The 10,051-nt window shown below is 34.9% G+C and overlaps 1 pseudogene; it reads left to right on the forward strand.

The window, feature by feature from the left end:
• Positions 1–7,505: 7,505 nt before the first annotated feature.
• Positions 7,506–10,051, forward strand: part of LOC138143349 (zinc fingers and homeoboxes protein 1-like) — a 15,168-nt pseudogene continuing 12,622 nt past the window's right edge.

Genomic DNA, 10,051 nt, shown 5'->3' on the forward strand with positions numbered 1-10,051 from the left:
ATGCAAAGTGAAGTGAGCAGAACCAAGAGAGCATTGTAAACAGTAAGAGCAATAATGTAAGGATAATAATTTATGAGAGAATTAGCTGACCAAGACAATGATCCAAGAAAATTCCAAAGGACCTAAGACGAAAAATGCTATCTACCTCCAAATAGAGAACTAATGAAATCTCAATGTAGATTGAAGCATCATTTTTTCACTTTATTTTTCTTGCTGTCATGCAATGAGTTTTTTATGGAAGTATATTTCACATGATTTCACATGTATAATGTGTATCATATTACTTGCCATCCTAATGGATGTGGGAAGTGCTACAGTGAGGGAGGGAATTTGGAATTAAAAATTTTATATGTATATAACAAATAAATAAATTAATTATAAAGAAACAATGGTAAAAAAGAAAATTCTTAAAAAAAGAAAATGGCAGGCTGACAGGAAGGGTCTATCACACCAGGCTGGGAGCAGAGTACAGTCTGGCACTCTGAGACACGCTGGCACAGACTGACTGGCCAGAACAGACTTCAGGGGAAGGAATCACTTGTAACTGTGGCAGTTTCCAGACTTCTCAACCCATAAACACCAAAGAAAAATAAAATGTCAGTGGGGACTCTGTTGATCCTGGGTGAGAGAAGAGCAAGGTTCGTCCCCTGCCCCTGGGATGGGGGAGATGACAGTGTCTGTAGCTGCTGCCTTGGTTGGTGGCTGCCTCCTGAACTCCAGGCCCACAGATCATGGGGGAACCAAACAACTGTCTAGAGGGTAATTGCAGGATTCTCCTTGTTGGCTTTGAGGCAGGACTCTCTTGCTTTGCCCTGATTGGATCTGGGTCCCAGTCTTACGTGGTGGTCCTGGGGTGAGGAGCACTGACCTGGCAGAGTTTGTTGAGGCTGTGGAGAGGCAGTCCTCCTCACAGTTCTGAGGCATGTGCCTAGAAGAAGCTCTGACAACAGCTGCACAAAACCCCAGAAATTTGGGACACAGCACTCTCCACTCTGGAAGGAGAGTTCTACGGTGGCAAATAGTTCAAAAATCAAGTAATTGACTGGTAAGATGAGCAAACAGAAGAAGTAAAATCAAAGTATAGAATCATTTTTGGTGACAAAAAAGATCAAAACATAGAACCAGAAGAAGACAACAAAGTAAAAACCCCTGCATCAAAAGCCTTCAAGAAAAATATGAACTAGTCATAGGCCATGGAGGAGCTTGAGAAGGATTCTGAAAATCAAGTAAGAGATGTAGGGAAGAGAAATGAAAATGATGCAAGAAAATCAGAAGAAACAAGTCGACAGCCTGCTAAAGGACACACAAAGAAATACTGAAGAGAAAAAAGAATGAAAACATTAATATGATTCAAGTCCTTAAGCAATCTATTAACTCATTGGTCATTGAATAAGGACCTCATATTTTGAGTACTTATAGTCAAATTAAATTTGAATTTTTATGTGAGGCCATGGTGATATATGTCTGAAATTCTTACTACTAGGGTGGCTGATCCTGGTGGAGATATTCAGTTTATGAGTTTTGAGCTACAATGGGCTAAGTCAATCAGGTATCTGAACTGCTGACATTAATAAGGTGGCCTGTAAGGAGGAGGGGGTTATCAGTTTGCTTAAGAAGGGATGAAATGTCCAGATGTGAAACAGAACAGAGTAAACCTCTCAATTAGTAGTGAAAAAAGGAAGGAAGGAAGGAAAGAAGGAAGGAAAGAAGGAAGGAAAGAAGGAAGGAAGGAAGGCAGGAAGGAAGGAAGGAAGGAAGGAAGGAAGGAAGGAAGGAAGGAAGGAAGGAAGGAAGGAAAGAAGGAAGGAAGGAAGGAAGGAAGGGCAGAAAAGAAAGAACCAAAGAAAGAAAGGGACATAAAAAGAAAAAAAAAGACAGGAAGAGAGGGCAGGAGAAATTGACCATAGGTTTTTTTCCCCATAGTTTTGGTATATAAGTATTTTGAATACCATAAGTGACAAAATTTGAAGAGGAAAAAGAAAAAAAAATATGACTAACAACCAGTATTCTGTTGAAGAAAAAGTCCAAGAACTTAGTTTAAGTAAACAGGTATTTTAAAAATCAAATATGATGATAGTCGTCATCCAAATGGTATTAATTTCTAGTGATGTTTTCAATTAATTCACTATGGCACTCACTATAGGGGCCTTTCTAAATTTTTCCTTCTCTCCTTAAACCTGCCATGACTCCCCATCTCAGTTGAAAACCATCCTTTACATTTTGATGAAAATATTGAAGTCATACATTAAAAGCTCACTTTTCTCTCTTCCTTCTGACCTCACACCACTCACATGTCTTTCCACACTATTATCACCTTCTCCTCTGAATCTCTTGAAGAGGTGGTCCTTCTTTCTGAAATAAATCTTTCTACATAGACAACTGATCCCATTTCTTCTGGTCTTTAAGATATTTTCCTCACTATCATCCCTGCTCTCTAGCTAACCTTCGGTAGCTCCTTGTATACTGCTTACTTCCTGGCTACCTACAAAACATGCCTATGTCTCCCTCATCCACAAAGGAAAATCACTTAACATGTCCATCACCACTGATTGTCCTCTTATTTCTCACCTCCTTTTTTTGACTCAAATGCATGAGGCCATTTATAATCAGTACCACCACTTCCTTTCCTCTCAGTCTCTTCATATCTTTCTTCATTCTGGCTCCTGATTTCATAATTCCACTGAAAAGGCTCTCTCCAAGGTTACCAATGATCTTTTACTAATTGATAAATCTAACAGCCCTTTCTTTTATTTCTTCGTGACCTCTCTGTAGTCTATAGTTCTGTTGATCACTTTCTTCTAGCTACTATCTTCTCTATAGGTTTTCATGACCCTACGCACTCCTGGTTCTTTTCTTACCTATCTGCTTGCTCAGTCTCCTTTGTTAGATTTCCATTCAGGTTGCACCTAATAACCATGGACATCTTCCAAGTTTCCCTCCTCATCACACTTCCCTTTTCCTCTAAAGGTGTTTTGCTTATTGACCTCAATAGCTCCCATGGATTTAATTATTGCCTCTATGCATATCATTTCAAATCTATTCATCTTGCCTTGATCTTTCTCCTAATTTCCATGCTCAAATCTCCAAATGCCTATTCGACATCTGCAACTGGATGTTTGTCAGATATATTGAACTCAATGTATCCAAAACTGAACTCATATTTTCACCCAAACTCTCTCTTCTTCCCCATTCCTCCATTACTGCTAAAGGATCAACCATTATTTCAATCTCCTAGGCTTAAAACCTTGTAACTTGCAACTGTAACTCCTTATTCTCTGTCTCCATCCCCCACCTCACATCAATTCCTGTTAAATTTACCTTCACAGCATCTCTCTCATGTACATATTTTTATCTTTTCTAACACTGCTACCTCTCTTCAGCTATGACAATAGCCTTTGAGTTAGTCTTCCTGCTTTAAATCTTCCATACTCTAATTCATCCTCTAGTCAGTCCTCACAGTCATTCTTCCTAAAGTACAGGTCTGAGAGTATCACCTTCCCTATCAATCAATAAACTCCAGAGGCTCCTCTCTGCCTCCAAAATAAAATATAGATTCCTCTATTTGGTTTTTAAAGCCATTCACAACTTGTGCCTTCTCTACCCTTCCAGTCTTCTTACACATTAGCTTGCCTTGCATACTCTAAGATCTAATGACTCTAGCCTTTTTACTCCTCACACAGGACACTCCATCTACTAACTCTATGTATTTTCATTTGCTTTGCTCAATGCCTAGAATTATCACTCTCTTCACCTCTATCACTTGGTTTCCCTGGCTTCTTTCAGGTCTCATCTAATATCTCTTTTATAAAACATCTTTCCAGATCCTCCTTAATTCCTGCCTTCACTCTTAAATTGTCTCCTTTTTATCCTTATGTCTTTTTGTAATATGAGTTTTTACATGTTGTCTCCCCTTTCAACTTAACTCCTTGAAAGCTGGGATGATTTTTTTTCCTTTCTATCTCCACTTTTTAGCACAATGCTAGCACATAGTTAGCATTTAATAAATAGTTATTAGCTTAGCATATCTTGATTCAGGATCCCATGTTGTTATGTTACATTTTTTTAATGAAACCAAAATGAATTTACTATAAAGCAAAAAGATTTATAAATGGTAAATTTTAAAGGGAAAAAAAACAGATGAACTGAAAATATCTACACCCCTCACATACATCCTGTCAAGTACTATAATTCAATAAATGAGCCAACAATTTAATTTACTGATGTTATAGTAGCTATATATGTCATGTCAGATACAGCTTTCACTTAACACATTGAATACAAGAGGGAACTGCATTAGCTATCATCATACTGTGTTTTAAAATGACATGACTTTCCCATATGTTTCAGTAATAAGTTTTATGAACAAATAAATCAATATGTAAACAGGAAGAGTTTCTAAAAATTCAAAAAGTGATTTTAATCTTTAAAGTTCATGTTCTATGATACAATTCAAGTTCCTTTTGTTCAATGTGATGGAGTAATAATGTCAGAAGATCATCAGTTTTATGCAAGTACTGCACTGACAGCCCATAAATTTGACAACGTCACGTAAATACCATGCAGGAGTCTGAAGCATTGCTAGAAAATTTTGATTAGTCTATCCATTATTAATCAGTAAGGTAATAAAACCTCATACCTCAATGTAGAATACTAAATCCCCCATCTGCTATGAGCTAAATCATTAAATATCCAAAAAGACATGACTAAATTCATACTCCAGGCTCTCCTCTAGATGTTTAAATATATGTTATAGTAACACCTTAATATTACTCTAAATATCTTTTAATATCTTTGGAATCCAGTTCCTCACATAAATGAAAGAGTTTCACTAGATGACTTCTGAGTTTCTCTACATGAAGTCTAAATTCATCACATATTGGGTTTGTTTTATTTCTTCTTTTCCTTTGAGTGTATATGATAGTTACTTCAAAAAATTCTATCTAATTGGTTTCTATTTCCTAAAATTACTGCCTTGTAATCTGTCTACTATATATTCTAAATGGAAACAAAGAATACTAGATCTCTCTAATTCTCCCTTCTCTTCCACTTCCCTTTCCTACTCTGTTTCCTTCCTTCCTTCCTTCCTTCCTTCTTTCCTTCTTTCCTTCCTTTTTATAATAACTTTTGGCAAAATTTGAGTCAGTGCTTTTCTTATACACACCTTTAAAAGTATGTCATCCCCATATTGAATTGTTTCTGCCACTTAAGAACAAAAAAAAATAGAAGCATTTTATTATGTTCATTAAATATGAAATAATTACTGACATTTTGAAAGATATATAACTCTGTTAGGGTGCCATACCTTTCATCAAGGCAGATTGCTAACCCTTTATTATTTTTGTCATAGGTAACTTTGTACTTGTTTTCTTTTAAACTTCCTATGGAGTCTTACATTACAGATATAGTCTTCACTTCATGAAACAGATTTATTTCAAGGGTCAATTTAAAGCATATTTCTGTTAGAATTCTATTGTTACAGATTTCCCATTGAAAAAAACAAACAAAACATGAATATAATGAAAGAACATTTAAGAAAAATAGTAAATACTTAATATAAACAAATTCAGACAAAAAGTGATCAATTTCTAATGAAATATCAGTAATACAAAATGTTTTAAAACAATATTGGTCTTTATTACAAGATGGTATGATAAAATAAGTAAAATGAAAATATTAGTGAGTTCCAAAATGTCTGACAATATGTGAATAGAGAGGTAAAAGATAGATTTATGTACATATTTATAGCATATTATCTATCAATCTATCTATCTATCTATCTATCTATCTATCTATCTATCTATCTATCTATCTATCTATCTATCTATGTATCTATCTGTAATTAGACAAACTCCAATCAACATATCCCTGGTAGAGAAGTAGCATTCTCCACAGCAATTAGTAATTTATTTTTTCCAGCCTCCAATAAATTTAACATTTTGGCATTGATATAAAAAGCTATCCTTGTTAACCAATAATGCTTTTATTATAATACACTGGGATATGAGGAAGTAACAGATAAACTAATTATTCAATCCTTGTTTATAACATTGTTCAAATCTTGCTTTCTTGCTTACCTGTTACTTTCTTGTGTGTCATCATTTGACAACAAGCTAGTATTTACTAATGATTAGAAAATTAAAATATCTGTGCCCATTTAAAATTCTATATCCAACTTGGACCTTTAGGGACCGGTAGCACATCAACATAATGTTTTTTGAAAATTGGAAAAATCTTCAAATATTTCTGCCAAATATCTCTTTAGCAGCCCAGATGTATGTGCCATAGTATAAGAGGCTTATGATCTTGGGGCATTAAAAGTTTATTTCTTAATGTGAAGTTATGATTAACAGCATGGATTCCTTAAACTTTAGATTTTATTAAATGAGTTTCTATAAATAAATACTTACTAAATGACAGAATGAAGTAAATTGACATTAATCAGTCTCATGCCATTCAAGGAATAGTATTCCAGAAATCACATTAGACCTGGTTTGATGGTTGCTGAATCCTCATCCCACTTCTTTTACTGACTTGACCTTGAAAAAGTCCACTTATCCCTTAGTTTCTGTAGCTATAAAATAACAATGATTATATCTATCCTGAAAGGACTACATGAAAAAAAAAAACAACAGTGGATTTTGAGTCAGAAAACTTGGTTTGGGTATTACTACCTCTATAACCTTATAAAACCTGTGTCACCTTTATAAGACTCTTTCCTCATTTGTAAAATGAGAAGATTTTCTAGTTAAACAAGAGTATATAAACTTGCTACATATATGTGTATATACACATAAATACAAATATTCTCATATGTGCATACACGTTATATATGTATATATAATATATGTATAAATGCATAATATACGTGTGTATATATGACAATGTATATGTTATATATGTAGATATGATATGAAACATATATTTATAGGTTACTGCATTTCAATATAGTTGATTTCCTTTGTAAACATGGATTTAATTTTATACAATTAAAATCATTATTCTGAGGTATTCATAGGCTTCATAAGACTAACAAATGGTCCTTGAAAATGTTAAGGACTTAGGCTCTAGATGGTCTTTAGGTTTACTTCTAATTCTTTACATAAAGCCTTTACTGTACAGCCAGAAGATATTTCTTCCCCCAGTTTGACCTTATACCTCTTTAATCCACTTTAATATACCTTTCAATGTGTGTATGCTGTCTTGCTTGTTAGAATATCTTGAAAAAAAAGAAAAAAGAAAAAAAGGAATATCTTGGAAGAAGGAGAATCTTTGTATATCCAACATCTAGAACATTGGTCAGGATATATGTCTCATCAGTGCAGGGAATGTCTAGTGATGAAATTCTATCATTGTGGATGAAGATTTGCTCTGCCATTTACTGTCTTAAAAATATATTTGTGTAATGTGGAAGAGTCAAGATGGCAGAAAAAGGCAGGGAATCTCTTGAGCTCTCCCAAATCCTTCTCCATACAACTTAAAAATAATTCCTCAAAATGTATTGTGGAATGGCAGAACCCATATCAAGATACACATATGGAAGCGGTGAGAAAATTTTTCAGCCCATGATAACACAGAAGGTTAGCAGGAAAGGTCTGTCACACCAAGGTGAGAGTGGAACACAACCCAGCACAGGCAATATCCAGGCAAGACAACAACCAGCCACCCCTCAGCAATCCAGCAGCAGTCCTTGGGGAGAAGTGAATAGGCAGCAGCTGCTTCCAGAGCTCTTGGTCTACAGAAGGTAAAGGGATTGGAAATGGTGAGAAGGAGACTGCAGAGGTCCTTTTCCTGTCATTGGGTGTAGGCCTGCTGCAGGTCACAGTCCCATAGTGAAGGAAAACACCAGCACATCAGAGCATCCTGAAACAGGGGAGCAGGTATTCTGGTCATAGCTCCAGGGTGAAAAAGTGCTTGTGGCCACTGATAGACCAGAGCATAGACAAGAAAGAAGTAAAAACATCTCTCCTTAGATCATATGCATTTGGAAGAACTAAAACTTACAAACCCCAGAATTACCTCTGAAAACAGCTGAAAATTTGGGACAAAAAACCTGAAACTTGGGACAGTTTCCTCAGACACCAGGAAGAGAATCCAAATTTAAGATAAAGTTTCAAATCAAGAAATAGGCTTGGAAAACAAAAAAATAATGAAGAGTCAAAAGATAGTAAAGAAGCAACCCCCCAAATACTGAAATAACACCTTAAAAAACAAAATAGGCCAAATGGTAGACACAAAATCTCACTGAAGATATTTCCTTAAAAATTAGAATTGGGCATTTGGAAGTTAATGATTCCATGAGACTTGGTCTTTACTATTATCAAAATTAACTTAAAGAGAAATAACATACACACTCTCTTGGGTGAAGAAGTCCATCTTACCTTATAAGAAAGTAGGAGAGGAAGGGTATAAGAAAAAGGGAGCTAAAAGAAAGGGAGGGCAGAAGCAAAATGCTTTTGAGGACTAACAAGGTGAAAGGAGAGGGAAAAGAATAAATATGGTGATTACGATGGAGGGAAATAGTTAATATTTTTATAAAGTTTCTCTGATAAAGATCTCAATTCTTAAATATGTAAAGAACTGAGTCAAATTTATAACAAGTTATTCCCCAATTGATGAATTGTCGAAGATATGAACAAGCAGTTTTTAGATGAAGAAATCAAATGTGTTTATAGTCACATGAAAAAACATACTCTGAGTTGCTATTGATTAGATAAATGCAAATTAAAAGGACTCAGCATTGCCACCTCCCATACCTATCAGATTATTGTGTTTGTCCTTTGTTTTCAAAGAAGTCCATGGCATCAGGGAAATGATGACATGACTTGCAGTCAACTTTCATTTGAGTGAGGGAGGCTGAGCAAGGTCACCATTGTCATTTTCTCCTGCAGAGTCATCTGGATCTAGTGACCAGATATCATCCGACTGGTTAATATGACAGAAGTAGGAAAGGAAAAATATTGGAGGGATGTAGGAAAATTGAGTCACTAATGAACTGTTAGTAGAATTATGAACTCATTCAACCATTCTGGAGAACAATTTGGAGCTATGCCAAAAGGCCTATATAATCATGCATATACCTTACGACCTAGCAATATCACTGTTAAGTCCATGTTACAAAGAGAGATAAAAAAAAAAGGAAAAGAACTATGTGTACAAAAAAAACAGTTATTTTCATGATGGCAAAGTACTTTTCTTGTGTGTTTTGGGGGTACTGTAGGTTTTTTTTACAACACAACTAAAATGGAAATATGTTTTACATGACAGAACATGTATAAGATATCATTGCTTATCATCTCAGGAAGGAGAAAGGGAAGGAATGGAGGTAATTGGGACTCAAAATTAAAAAAAAAGAAATGTTAAAAAATTGTTTTACATGTAATTGGGAAAATAAAGTACTAAAGGGAAAATATGTGTATTAAATATGTGTATATATACATACATATATATACATATACATACACACACATACACATATAAAGTGAGTTCACACAGCTAGTACTGGTAAGAACAAAAAGTAAACCAAGGTTTTCTTAGTGCTCAGATTGGTTCTTTCCACTCTATTACTTTGCCAAAAAATAGGAGGTTCATTGTAGGAGCTTAAAAACACTGCTTGTTGCTTAATTGATTCAAGTATTTTAAATAATCTACCTTATTGCTTGTTATGATCAAATGAGTTGAGGTGCTTGAAAACAACTTAAAAGTAAAAGACACTTTTCTTTGAAGGAAGGTATTATTATAATTTACTTCTAAATTAAAAGTGTATATTGCCCCAAGCCTGACTTGGGTAAAACCATGGTATTAATAATCATCATAATAATTAGCATTTACATACAGCTTTGAGGTTTGAAAAAAATGTTTTATATATAGTATCTCCTTTATGACACACAATCTAACAAAATATTTATCATTTACTTAGTGAGAGACACTGTGCTAAGTGCTATGGGATACCAATAAAGTAAGAAATACAATCCCTGAATTCAAAGAGAGAGGGAGGAGGGAGGGAAGAAGGAAGGAAGGAAGGAAGGAAGGAAGGAAGGAAGGAAGGAAGGAA

This window comes from Petaurus breviceps, unplaced genomic scaffold (genome assembly GCF_028583685.1).
Source record: "Petaurus breviceps papuanus isolate PSGF00001 unplaced genomic scaffold, PetGlider_PUasm1.0 90638, whole genome shotgun sequence".
Taxonomy (NCBI): domain Eukaryota; kingdom Metazoa; phylum Chordata; class Mammalia; order Diprotodontia; family Petauridae; genus Petaurus; species Petaurus breviceps.